This window comes from Anas acuta, chromosome 5 (assembly GCF_963932015.1).
Source record: "Anas acuta chromosome 5, bAnaAcu1.1, whole genome shotgun sequence".
NCBI classification, from domain to species: Eukaryota; Metazoa; Chordata; class Aves; order Anseriformes; family Anatidae; genus Anas; species Anas acuta.
Genome location: NC_088983.1, coordinates 61,732,361 through 61,743,689, shown reverse-complemented (window position 1 = coordinate 61,743,689; position 11,329 = coordinate 61,732,361). Strand labels below are relative to the sequence as shown.

The following is an 11,329-nucleotide window of genomic DNA, read 5'->3' as shown; positions in this document are numbered from 1 at the left end:
TTATTATAACCCTAGAGTTATAATACAAACAGGAATAGCCACAGGTAAAGCATGTATGAAAGTGGGCCACGGTACCTTTCTGATGTCAACGTAGCACAGACCTTTTGATACATGGATGGGAAACAGCATCGGCAACTTCCTTTGAATAATGTTATTTTGAGACCATAACGTACACTCATCTGGTATCACCCACCAAGGAAAAGGAGTCTGATTTCCCATCGGATGAATTTGTCTGACTCTTCGGTAGTCTAAACAGATGATAAATCAGATAAAATTGCTCAAGGGTAAGCAGCAACACAAAAACAACTATTGGATTTGGTTCATGTGTTCTGTATGGCTGCAACTCTGCTTTTGTATTACTCTGACCAAGTTACAAAACTCTTTCAGGCTGAATCATGGAACACACATTTATTATTTTTTTTTTGAGAAATTCAAACTCCAGAACAGGGGTGGGGAAGGGACGGAGATAGAAATAAAAAAAGTTAAGAAAGATAGTACCCATTGAAGGCTAGAACACTCTCTTTACAACCACAAAAGCCATCACTTGGCATCATCTTCATGCTCTGAGTACAGAAGCTGTGTTGTGGTATGATGCACATAAGCTGTTTGGGGAAAATGCTGGAGAACAGCACTTAAACTCTTGCTCTGTTTAATGACCCACCGTAGGTATCCATTCATCCTGCCCTTCCCACTCAGATCAAGACTTCAAATAGTCAAACATATATGGATGTACATACAGAAGAAGGTGGGGAAAGCAGCAAGATGACAGTTTTCAAAATAGTTTTCTGGCCCTTTCTAAGAATCTTATGCAGCTACCAAATAATTATCTTGATAGGATCTCGAAAAGATTACTTGTTTCTCTGAATGGAGGAAAAAAAATGAGAACAAGCATTTCTTCTTTCTTACAATACCCAACAAAAGGTCTCTATTGATTGGCTAATTGGTGGTCATAATTCTGCATTGATTTTATATCAGGTAGAAATTGAGACAACAAGTAATAGACTCCATCTGTGTCAATTTAACGAGGGGATGGAAATTGTGAGTTTATGATTACACTTTAATAAGATTTATCCCTAGGTAACAATAGGCGGTAAGACAACAAAAACACACCAGACTGTGGCTTGACCCAGAATCTTTAAATTTGTATTTCAACTTCTGCAAATTCTTGTTATTCCTAGTTCAACTTTTCACCATTCGCAGTTACCCTGGGACTGCACGCTTGATCTTCCCAGAGACATAAATGCTTTAAAAAGTGAAGGCATAAATAAACTAATTTCTTTCCGAATGAAATTGAAACAGAGAAAGTTTAAAAACAAAACAAAACAAACACCATTATAGTAGCAGGGAAAGGGATAGAAAATTTTACAAATGATGTTCCTTTGCTCATACTTTATCCTCATTTCCAGTCCTGGTTTCAATTCACTCAGTGCCTTTCTGCACAGCAGCCAGATTTGCCCTGGTCCTTGAGAGAGTTTCTCCATCCTCCCAGAGGCCTCATTAGGTCTCTTACTCCCCTCTGTCTTGGTGCAAATCCCCGCTCTAGGCTTCTGCCTTGCCATACCTCACAGCCCAGCACCTCCAAGCTATGCAAACAGAGTAGCTCCCCAAGGGAAAATAAATCTTACCTTTTTTATCCCAAAGGATCTGTTTTCAAGGCAACCAGAATGCAACATGAACTCAGCAATGAAAAATAAAATAAAATAAAATAAAATAAAATAAAATAAAATAAAAAATAAAAAATAAAAAATAAAATAAAATAAAATAAAATAAAATAAAATAAAATAAAATAAAATAAAATAAAATAAAATAAAATAAAATAAAATAAAATAAAATAAAATAAAATGGTGAAAAACAAGTGACAAAACAGAATTCAGCAACCTGATGGTCCTGGAAGCTGTGGAGAACAGTGTGGATGTCAGCATCTGGGAAGCACCCAGGGAAGCCAGCAGCTTTCCTAACTGCTTTCCTCTCTGAGTGCCATCCAGAGGCCTCTTGACCTGGGGCCCACATGACAACCTGCTGGCTGATTTTGGAGACAGCCCATGGGAAAGGCTCCATTTGCCTTACCCAGGCCCTACCTGAAGAGTAGGGGGTACATAGGCTAAAAGATTCCTGAAGATTTCCTTTCAGTGGCATCATATCAACACTGCTGGTTTGTTCTGTTTTGTTTTAATGCCGAAGGACGAGACTATTACAAGCAATAATATCGGGGTTATTCAATTTCTCGAATGCATTACATTGCAAAATCATTCATTTAATAGATTCATTTAATAGATGGTATTTTTCCAAGTGAGTTGCTCAGATCACTGATGTATTTGGAATATAGGTGTTGTTTGAAAGCAGCAAATGAACCTTAACCAAAGAAAAAAATAGTGTTGAACGATAAAAGCAAAATTGAGTAACATTACACGACTGGGTGACCTTCCAGAAATTAGCCTTTTGTATTTAGTCAGCTTAACAGCAGGTAGGCAAATGGCCTCACTTAATAAAGGCAGGATTTCTTGACCCAGAATCCTACAGGCCCCACAGCTTTTTGTTTCTTGCTGTTCCAGAGAGAGGCATTTGCGCTAATTGCTGGCAGAGATTCTGCAACAATGCACCACGGCCCTCCCGTAGGAAGAAACCTCTCCTGCCACAGCTGTAGGAAACACCAAAGGGTAAATTCGCATTGCTGGATTGAGCCTGAAACACAGTCCTTGTGCTCTCTCTCTGCCTGTTTGCATCAGAGGCAGGAGATGACAGACGAATGGGCTAAGATTCAGCAGCTCATTCATTTGCTGGTCTCTGATAAAAGAGCTGTGCCATGACAATGACAAAAGAAATAAATTCAGATGGTTTTTCTCATATTCCCAGAAAGCCATCAGGACACGCAAACACAGGCTGTGCTCGTACATCTTTGCAGTTCTCCTTTTCTGTCTCTCTCTCTCCAGATTACGGCTCTGTTGCAGAAATCTTTTAGTGTGGCTGTTCCTTTATTCAGTGCAGAGAGGAACAGAATCCAACCCCACAGCTGAGATTTCTTGCCCATACAAGAACTGAAGTGTTAAATAATAAAAGCATAGATAAGAGCACTGTTAAGGATAATGCATCTAAGTCTAGGCCAGGCACAGCTTGCCATAGCAGACTTTTTAATATTAGACATTTTCTGAGCTGAAGCAAGACAAACACAGAGGTAACGAGTGAACCAGCTGCTCTTAAACGCGCCATTATCCCGAGAGCCCCATCTGATATACATGGGTACAAAATAATTTTTCTGTAGCAATTTGACTTTTCAGCACTGAGATGTGCCAAGGAGGCTGGCTCCTCACGGTGGTCTAGGGCTCTGACCTCCCAGGGGAGTTGTGACCACGCCACAGGGGCTCCTCACTGCCAAAAATCCATCACACCCACCGGAGGGAAAGGCACCGTACTTGCCACTTGCCTGCCTGCTAAGCAAGAGAAAGGTTTTGAAGGACTCCAGTCCCAGCAGAACCGGGGCTGTTCCTGAAACAGCAGGAAGACACTACACTCATCTCTTGGCTTTAAAACACAAAGCAAGACAATTCACCTTTTTGCTTTTTCGGGCTTGGTTTCCCCTTCCTCCCTTCCTCCTCCCTCATTATTAAAGCTCTCTGATGATGGATTAAGTGAGATGTTCCCCACAGATCTGACTCCAGAAGATCTGCCAAGTAGTGCTTCTTTTCCAGCTTCTTTTCTCCCAACACTATTTCTCTTTCTGTGCACTGCTTTCAACACCTCTGTGCTCTGCTTTCCATGCTGATGCAAAGCGTTCAGCCTTTTAGCCAGTTATTGACACTGGAGATCCTAACATACCCTCAAAATGAACTCTGCCATTCCAGGGAAGGCCATAAATCCCCCCGGCTCCTTCAAAGAGAGCAGGATTTGGTCCTTCTCTAAGGGTCATGCTTTCAGAGAGAAATCTGAAAAAGCAACCAACCAACCCTCCCCGCAACCCAACCACCCACACCGTGATGTATTTCCCTGTTGTTTTTTTCTGTTATGCTCTATCTGATTTCCACTGGCAGGGTCAACATAGCACATAGTGGAAAAGCAGCTGGAAAAACGTCGTTTCAGCGGCAATTTTATAAGAAACAACATTCGTCTTCTCCGAGTATGGAAAGCTGCAAGAAAACCGCCAAGTGAGAACTATTCACATTTATTGGTCTCTAAATCATTTCATTGTCTCCGAGATGTGCTGGGTTAGAACATGACTAAATGTTTACTCATACAGCTCCTTTCATCGCAAAGGGATTACATCAGCAAATGCTGACAGGCACCTACCTCTGGGGTGTTGCTCTCTTTCCTCAGAAGCCCTGGAAACACTAACAGCGCCGCACCCGCCTGATGCAGAAGCAATACATGGCCACCCAGATTAAAGAAGGAGCAATCCTGAAAAAAAGGATCCTACCTCCTCCAGCCTTCATGTGTTCTCAGGTCAGGGCATGGCATTTTCTGAGTCAAATCTCCTCCTGAATCCATGTAAAAACCTTTTGCATCCACAGCTTTCTTTGGCAAGGTGACACATCTGCTGCCTACTGTGCAAAAAAACTATTTCTTTTTGCTTGCCTTCACCATGTCTCCGACTAGCTCCATGTGATGGCTCCTTGGACCAGAAAATAGTTTGAGGTTTATGGACACGTTAAAAATGGGACTGAATAGGAAAGCTCATCATCTCTGGAGTTCTGTTTTTTAACAAATGACATGAAAACAGGCCCTGGGGAGAAGGTAAAAAAAAAAAAAAAAAAAAAAAAAAAAAAGTCCTTTGAAAGCAAGTGTTTATATACAAATATTATGGTCTTAAATACCAAGGGAAATGAATGAGAAGAAAAATGCCCCTACTTGAGCTGAAGGTTGGACAGAATGTTGTTTTAACAGTCTCAAACACAGAGAACTTTTTGGGATTCAGAAAAATTGCCCAGAATCCCAAATAACACAAGGATCCCCTCACATCCCCTTCCAAGTGCCGGGGCATGGATTCAGTGCCGCCAGGAAGAGTGCCACTTCTTGAACCCACAGAAGCTTTTCCTTCCTTCCTGCCTCACCAGAAGTGGGGTTTTCAGTTTGGTGGGCTTTACAGATAGGACTGCCATGACCACGGATGTGCACAGAGCTCCACAGTTGCTTTCTAACTGGCATGTTCAGCTGCCCCGTGACTGCATCATGAAACCAATGGCAAATGCTCCAGCTGAAAACTTTCTGGCAGCCCATTCTGCCGATACTGACAGGAGCTGTTTATTGCAACTGGAAAAATAAATTAATTTTTCTGCTTGAAGATGGAGCACTGTGTGAGCACTTGAAGACAGCAGGGGATTCAAAATGTAGATATTAATTATCGGATGTACTGCCACGTGTCATCTCTTGTCTTCCAACAGAGAAGTGGCACTGCGTTTTCTCCCCTGTTAATGGAAGTGGTACCACACTCCTTTTTCAGGGAATGCATTCCCTGTTAAATGAGTCTTGCAATATGTACATGTATGTGCAGAAAACACAAATGGTCCTTGCTTCAAAGTGTAGACTGGATTTTAAAATGTTTTCTCCTTCCAGTTTACATATGGTGTATTCCTTACATCACACCTTGTAACTTCACAAGCTACTACATCCAACAACGTATGCTTCTACACCTAATGTTTCTTTACATGCAAAGTTTTCTAATAGAATAACATAAACTGTGAATAAAAAAATAAATAAACAAAACAACAACAACACAATGCTCATTACATCTATAGAAAACAACTCAGAGAAGTACAAAGTAAATACAACTGTATAGCTGGGAAAAGCAATTATTGAATGTAAATAATAATGGATGCTAGGATTACTCCAATTAGCTCTTGTAATCTATCCTGAAACTACATGTAGAGTTTCAGGTTTGTAAAAGTGGTCCAAAGCAGCTCCTTCAAGCATTCAATGCTAGCAGGAAAGCATGTTTGGATGTATTCTCCTACACGCTACATGTCAGGCAACATGCTGATACAATACCTGCTCTGTCCTGCTTGCAGATCTCCTCCGTGAGCCACACTCACTGGAAGTCTCCAAACACCATGTGAACTTCACAGTCAGACCACAGAAACAGATTGGGATGCTTACAGACGCAGAGACACCACAGAAAGCAAATCTCAAGAAGGAAAGTGGCTGTAAAGCTGATGAATAAATCTCATTCACAGATAAAATTAAATGCTACCATAAATAATCATTATTTCTCATGAAGATTAAAATAAATAAATAAAAACAACAGCCAGTTGCTTCTGTAGTTTTTGTTCCTAAGCCCAAGGCAAATCATTAAAAAATACCTCATTCTCAGCCCAGGGGAGCAGACAATGCTCTTCCTTTGGCTTTGGAGCCAAAGCACTTGCTTTTTCACTTTCTCTTCTTAAAAAACTCAATATTTGTTCATGCCCGTAAGGCACACATGCTGTTGCAAAATGTCAAGTAACTTTAAATGTTAAGCGTAGCAGATTCTGATTTGCAGGCATGGCACAGCCTTCCTCTAAGCTGACCTTCGTTTCACATGAGATGAGCCAAGCTGAAGACACCCACCCTTATTGCACTTCCTGCTCCGTACTGAAATTTGGCACTGAGCAGGGCTTGTCTAGCCAAGGGAATATCTGTCACAAGAGTCCAACAGGAGAGGAAAAACAATGGGGTTAGAATTTGATGCATCTAGGAAGGAGATAGAAAGTATTCCTTGGCGCCTCAGGCATAGCATGTTCCTAGGTAGGGCCTCGAAGAATTTCAGCAGATGTGAGCAAGAAAAAGATGACAGTTTTTTTCCCCAAAATGTGATAAGCATATTTTATTAATAGTCAACATGAATTCAAATATCCATCATATGTAAGGCTTTAAATCTTGAGCTATATGACCAATAGTAAATTCATATAGATATTTTACAAAAGCGTAAGAATTAAACACCAATAATAATAACTTCAAGATTTATTTTTTTTTCTTTTATATGGCTTGGATATATATGGTTAGCATATCAGATAAAGATGAAAAAAACCTATGAGCTGAAATCTATTGGGAACGATTTTCCATGTCAGAAATTCCAGTTTTTGCTAAGAACTCATTTTAATGAAGAATTGGAAACATTAAATGTAAGGCTCCAAAGCATGTTGTTTCAAGCGCCAGTGAGTCGTTTTGACTTGCATTTTATATTCCATATAAATCAAAACAAGATGTCTTGACAGCATTCTGTCAAGACTATTAGCAGTAATTAATCTATTCCCCCAAAATACTTCAATTTCAGCAGGAAGCTAGAACTGTCAAGATTGTCAATGGCTCTGGCAGGAGCACTGCAACAGATCTTCCCTCTCAGAGGTCTCAGACGACCATTTTTGTGTTTGTAGAAAAAAATACTTTATCTGTCTGTACTATGATGCATAATTTATTACTGTGGTTTGCAGCGGATAGATTTTGTATTATATACACCAGCCCATAAATTTCAGCATTGCAGGGGAAGAAGCTTCAGATGAATTCATTTTGTAGTTATGGCAGTATTTGCAGCCCTTTAGATATGCAGACCACAGACTTCCAAGGAAAACTAGACAAACTCTACTGGGGAAAAAAAAAGAAAAGAAAAGTGTTCCCAAATACTACCCTTTTCTAAATGTTTATGACTCTCTTTTCAGGCTTAAACTGTGCAGCTTCTATCTGGCCACACAGATTTTCAACACAAATGTAGAAGACAGACATTTGGCAGCTCTCATAGATACAGACACTTCATACTTACTGGGACAAAGCGCAGTGAAAGCTTATAAATTCCACTTGATAGCCAGCTCAGCTTCTTAAAAAGGATTGCTTCCTTTATTTCCTGCCCTATGCATCAAATCCCCCTTTCCAACACACACAAGATTCGGTACTCCTGGTTCATGGTATTTAGCAGCTGCCCAGCTGTGCGTTCAGCTGTGTGTGTGATGAGGTTCTGTACATACACAGGGTGCTACATGCATATGTCAAAAAGCCAGAAACGGCGCTTTTTTGTTTTCTTTTTGAGAAACGTGCTGGCAATCCTCAAGAGGAGCAGGCAGCATGAGCATCAGTCAGGCTCAGCTGTTCCTAAACAGTTTCCTCTGCATTGAGTACTGCCTGTGCTGGACTTTCTAAGAGGTTGCTGTGTCCAGAACAGAAATTTTAAGCGTGGAATTTGACATATTGCATCACTTAGTGAAAGGCCAGGCCTCTTGGTGTTCCCACTGCCACCCTCGCACCCTCTCAGGGTGATGTGGGGTCCAGTGGAGGCCTCGCAGTTTTAGGATGTGGTCTTAACTCACTGCTGTCCCGTTAGAGCTGAAGGCAGCCACCTAGGCAGCAAGGCTGGTTCACTGGCAGGGAAGCAAAGCAGCAGGGCAGCTGTCTCCATTTCTTCCACCGTGCTTTGTTTTAGAATATTCATTCTTGAAGAAAATGGATACACCAAAATGTAGGATGGAGCGTAGGGGAAAAAATCAGAGTAACATACAATCATCTATTATTTAAACTCCTTTATGGGCTCCTGAAATTATTGGTACTTTTTTTTTTTTTTTTTTTTTCCTGATTTAGCTAGTCTTATAGGATATCAATTATTCATTTTCCCACTGTACTTCAAACTGTGCAATCATAATTAAATAAAATACTCATTTATTCCATTTGACCAAGTTTCTCAACCACAAAAGAAATCACGCAGCACAAATGACAGCACTGACAGAGCTCTTGAGTTCTTATCTTTGGCTCTCTCACCTGCACTCTGGATGCTGCACATTCTCTCTGAGAAGTTGACTAAAGAAGAAAAAAAAATTATAGGTTCCACAGGTATGGGTAAATTTATATAGGTAAAGGTAAATTTATATGGGTATAGGTAAACTTACAGGTAAATTTGTCCCACAGGTGCCAAAGTGTGAAAAAGCAGCATTGCTGGAGCTATCTGGCTCTTACAAATTCTGTGAGAGGATGTACTCCAGAAATACTCCCTTGCTGGTACGGACAGGGGCAGTTGTGGCTTTTTGAGCCTGGCAGTGAATCACTGTCCCCTGCCTGTACGTAAGCTGTTTTGCAACTGCTACGAGGCAAACTTCCCTGGATTTCTAGTGGTTCAGACCACAATTTAAACCAAATGCTTGAAACCCAGGCATCTGGCAAGCCCAGCTCTGGAAATGCTAATGCTACTCTGCCAGACACTCAGTGCTTCCCTTATTCTGCCAGCCTTTGCCAACATTGCAAACTGGCAGCATAAAACACACGCAAAAAAAGCATTTCATAGGAATAATGTACCCCTCCAGGCTGCCATACTGCAGCACTCCCGTGTGCCACAGGTGAGAGGAGCCCTTATGCTCTCGATTCATTGCAAGGCCCTCTGATTATTTTTATATTTCTCCTTCCAAGCCAGCGTGTACAAATATTAGGCTTAAGTTTTCTTAATTAAGGGATCTGGAGTGACATAGGATTGAAAAGCTGCATGCAGTATTTGAAGAAGGGCAAGGAATTTCAGCACTTCTCTAAATACATTGAAGGCCTTTCAACAGGCAACCAAAACGTTACTAATTCCATAAACACTTAAAATGCCAGATTTCCTATGTACTTCTAATATTTGCTTTTCCCTAAATGGTGTTTTTGTATCAGGAATTCTGAAGATTGCTCAGCTAAGCTCACTCAATATGAGGGTTGTTATCTGAAAAACATACCTGGATTTAGCAGCCTGATGCTTTGCTTCAACAGCAACTTAATAAGAATGAGGCAGGAAACTTGTCTCTCACGTAAAAAAGGGCCCATCATTACAAACTTGTTGACTCAGCTATGCTTTAAAAAAGTAAATACAACAACCAGGGTTTAAACTAAACTCTTGAAAAATCAAGTCAGAGAAAATAAGCAACATATCTGCCAGATGAAGTAATTACTTCGGTTACTTCAGTGACAATGAAGTAACAAGGCCAGTGTCTTCTCTGTTTACTGTTTAAACAGCAAGGAAGGCATTGTCGTGCACATCTGGCAAAAAGGTCTCTGAATTCAGAGATACATTTATGACAAAAGGTAGTTGCTAATAACAGAACATTTCACATCCATCATGCAACAGAGTAGAAGTTCACGAAACATTTCAGAAATACCTTGATTATTTTGTGACAGCTAAAACAAACTTTTTTAATATCATCGAGTCTTAAACACAAAGCCATGCTCTTCTGTCTGCCCCAGCATTTCTGCTGTTTGCATTTAAAAAATTACAAATTGTTTCCAGAAGATTGCCAATGAATTATCTTCAGCCTCTTCCTGAGGATTCAGTGACTCGCAGCCATAATGCAGCCAGTGCAAAACTGAATCTACAACGAATCTCCTGGTTCTTTGAAATCTAAAATATATTAAAACCTTTACCAAGGTAATGGTACTTTATAAAACCCTATAGGGTGCAGGTTTTACAAAGAAAAACCTTCTGGGACATAAATACCAGAGTGGTAGCGAGTCCACCGAAGGTTTTTGGTTCACCCGGGTTATCTTTCCTGTTCTTTTTTACACGGTGCAGGCAAAGCCTGGCATTTTACCACCACCAAAGTCAGCCAGTGTGGGTTCAGTGACTTACAGCAAGAGGAACGCTAACTGCTTCTCCAGATCCCACACACCCAGCTCACAGGATGCACTCCCTACCCCATGCAACAACGTTTTAAAAATCATAACATTGCTGCTGGGGCCCACTGCCACCTGAAGACGAAAGGTGTTTGCACAGGATCTAATGCGATAAGGCTTGCAGCGAGTCCTGACAAAGTTTTCCCAATGCCCTTTAGCACCAGCCAAGGGATGAGCAGCCACGAGAAGCGACAGAGGTTTGCCTTGGATTTACAGCAAAGCCTTGCTGGCTAGAAAGCACTGGACAGGGCTGCTAAAAATGTTGTCTGTTCTAGCAAAGATGATGAGCAGGCTCAGAATTAGTTAAGTTATATACGCTTCTGTGCTACCCTCACATTTTGATGCAATTGTCTCAATTACAGCTGACAGCTTCTATTAAGGGAAAAAAATGCAGAGTAAAAAAAGTTTCTGGATATGGCATGTTGCAGCAAGAAACCCCAGCCCCGTGCTAGCAGCCTCCTCCTCATTAGCAGGGTTTTTGCTCATCAAGGCTCGGCCTCCGGGGGGGCAGGGAAAGCCTGCCATGTCATTAATCACCGCATCTTCCACATATCTTGTCCTCAAAAGAATTGCAATTAATCTGGAGGCCTCTGAAAAGCAGGAGAAGCACACCGTCATGCTTTGGCATGACTGCGTAAGTGTGAGATAGTTGGACAAAAAAGCCTTTTATTCCCCCTCCTACAGGAGCCTCAGGGAATTCAGCTTCCCTTCAGTAACTCCTGCGATCTACAAAAAGCTATTTTTTGCA

At 41.1% G+C, this 11,329-nt stretch overlaps 1 protein-coding gene across 7 annotated transcripts in view; it reads right to left on the bottom strand.

Moving 5' to 3' along the window:
• The window catches only part of TUB (TUB bipartite transcription factor), a 116,934-nt gene that overhangs the window by 96,936 nt on the left and 8,669 nt on the right, over positions 1–11,329 (bottom strand). The window lies entirely within an intron of this gene.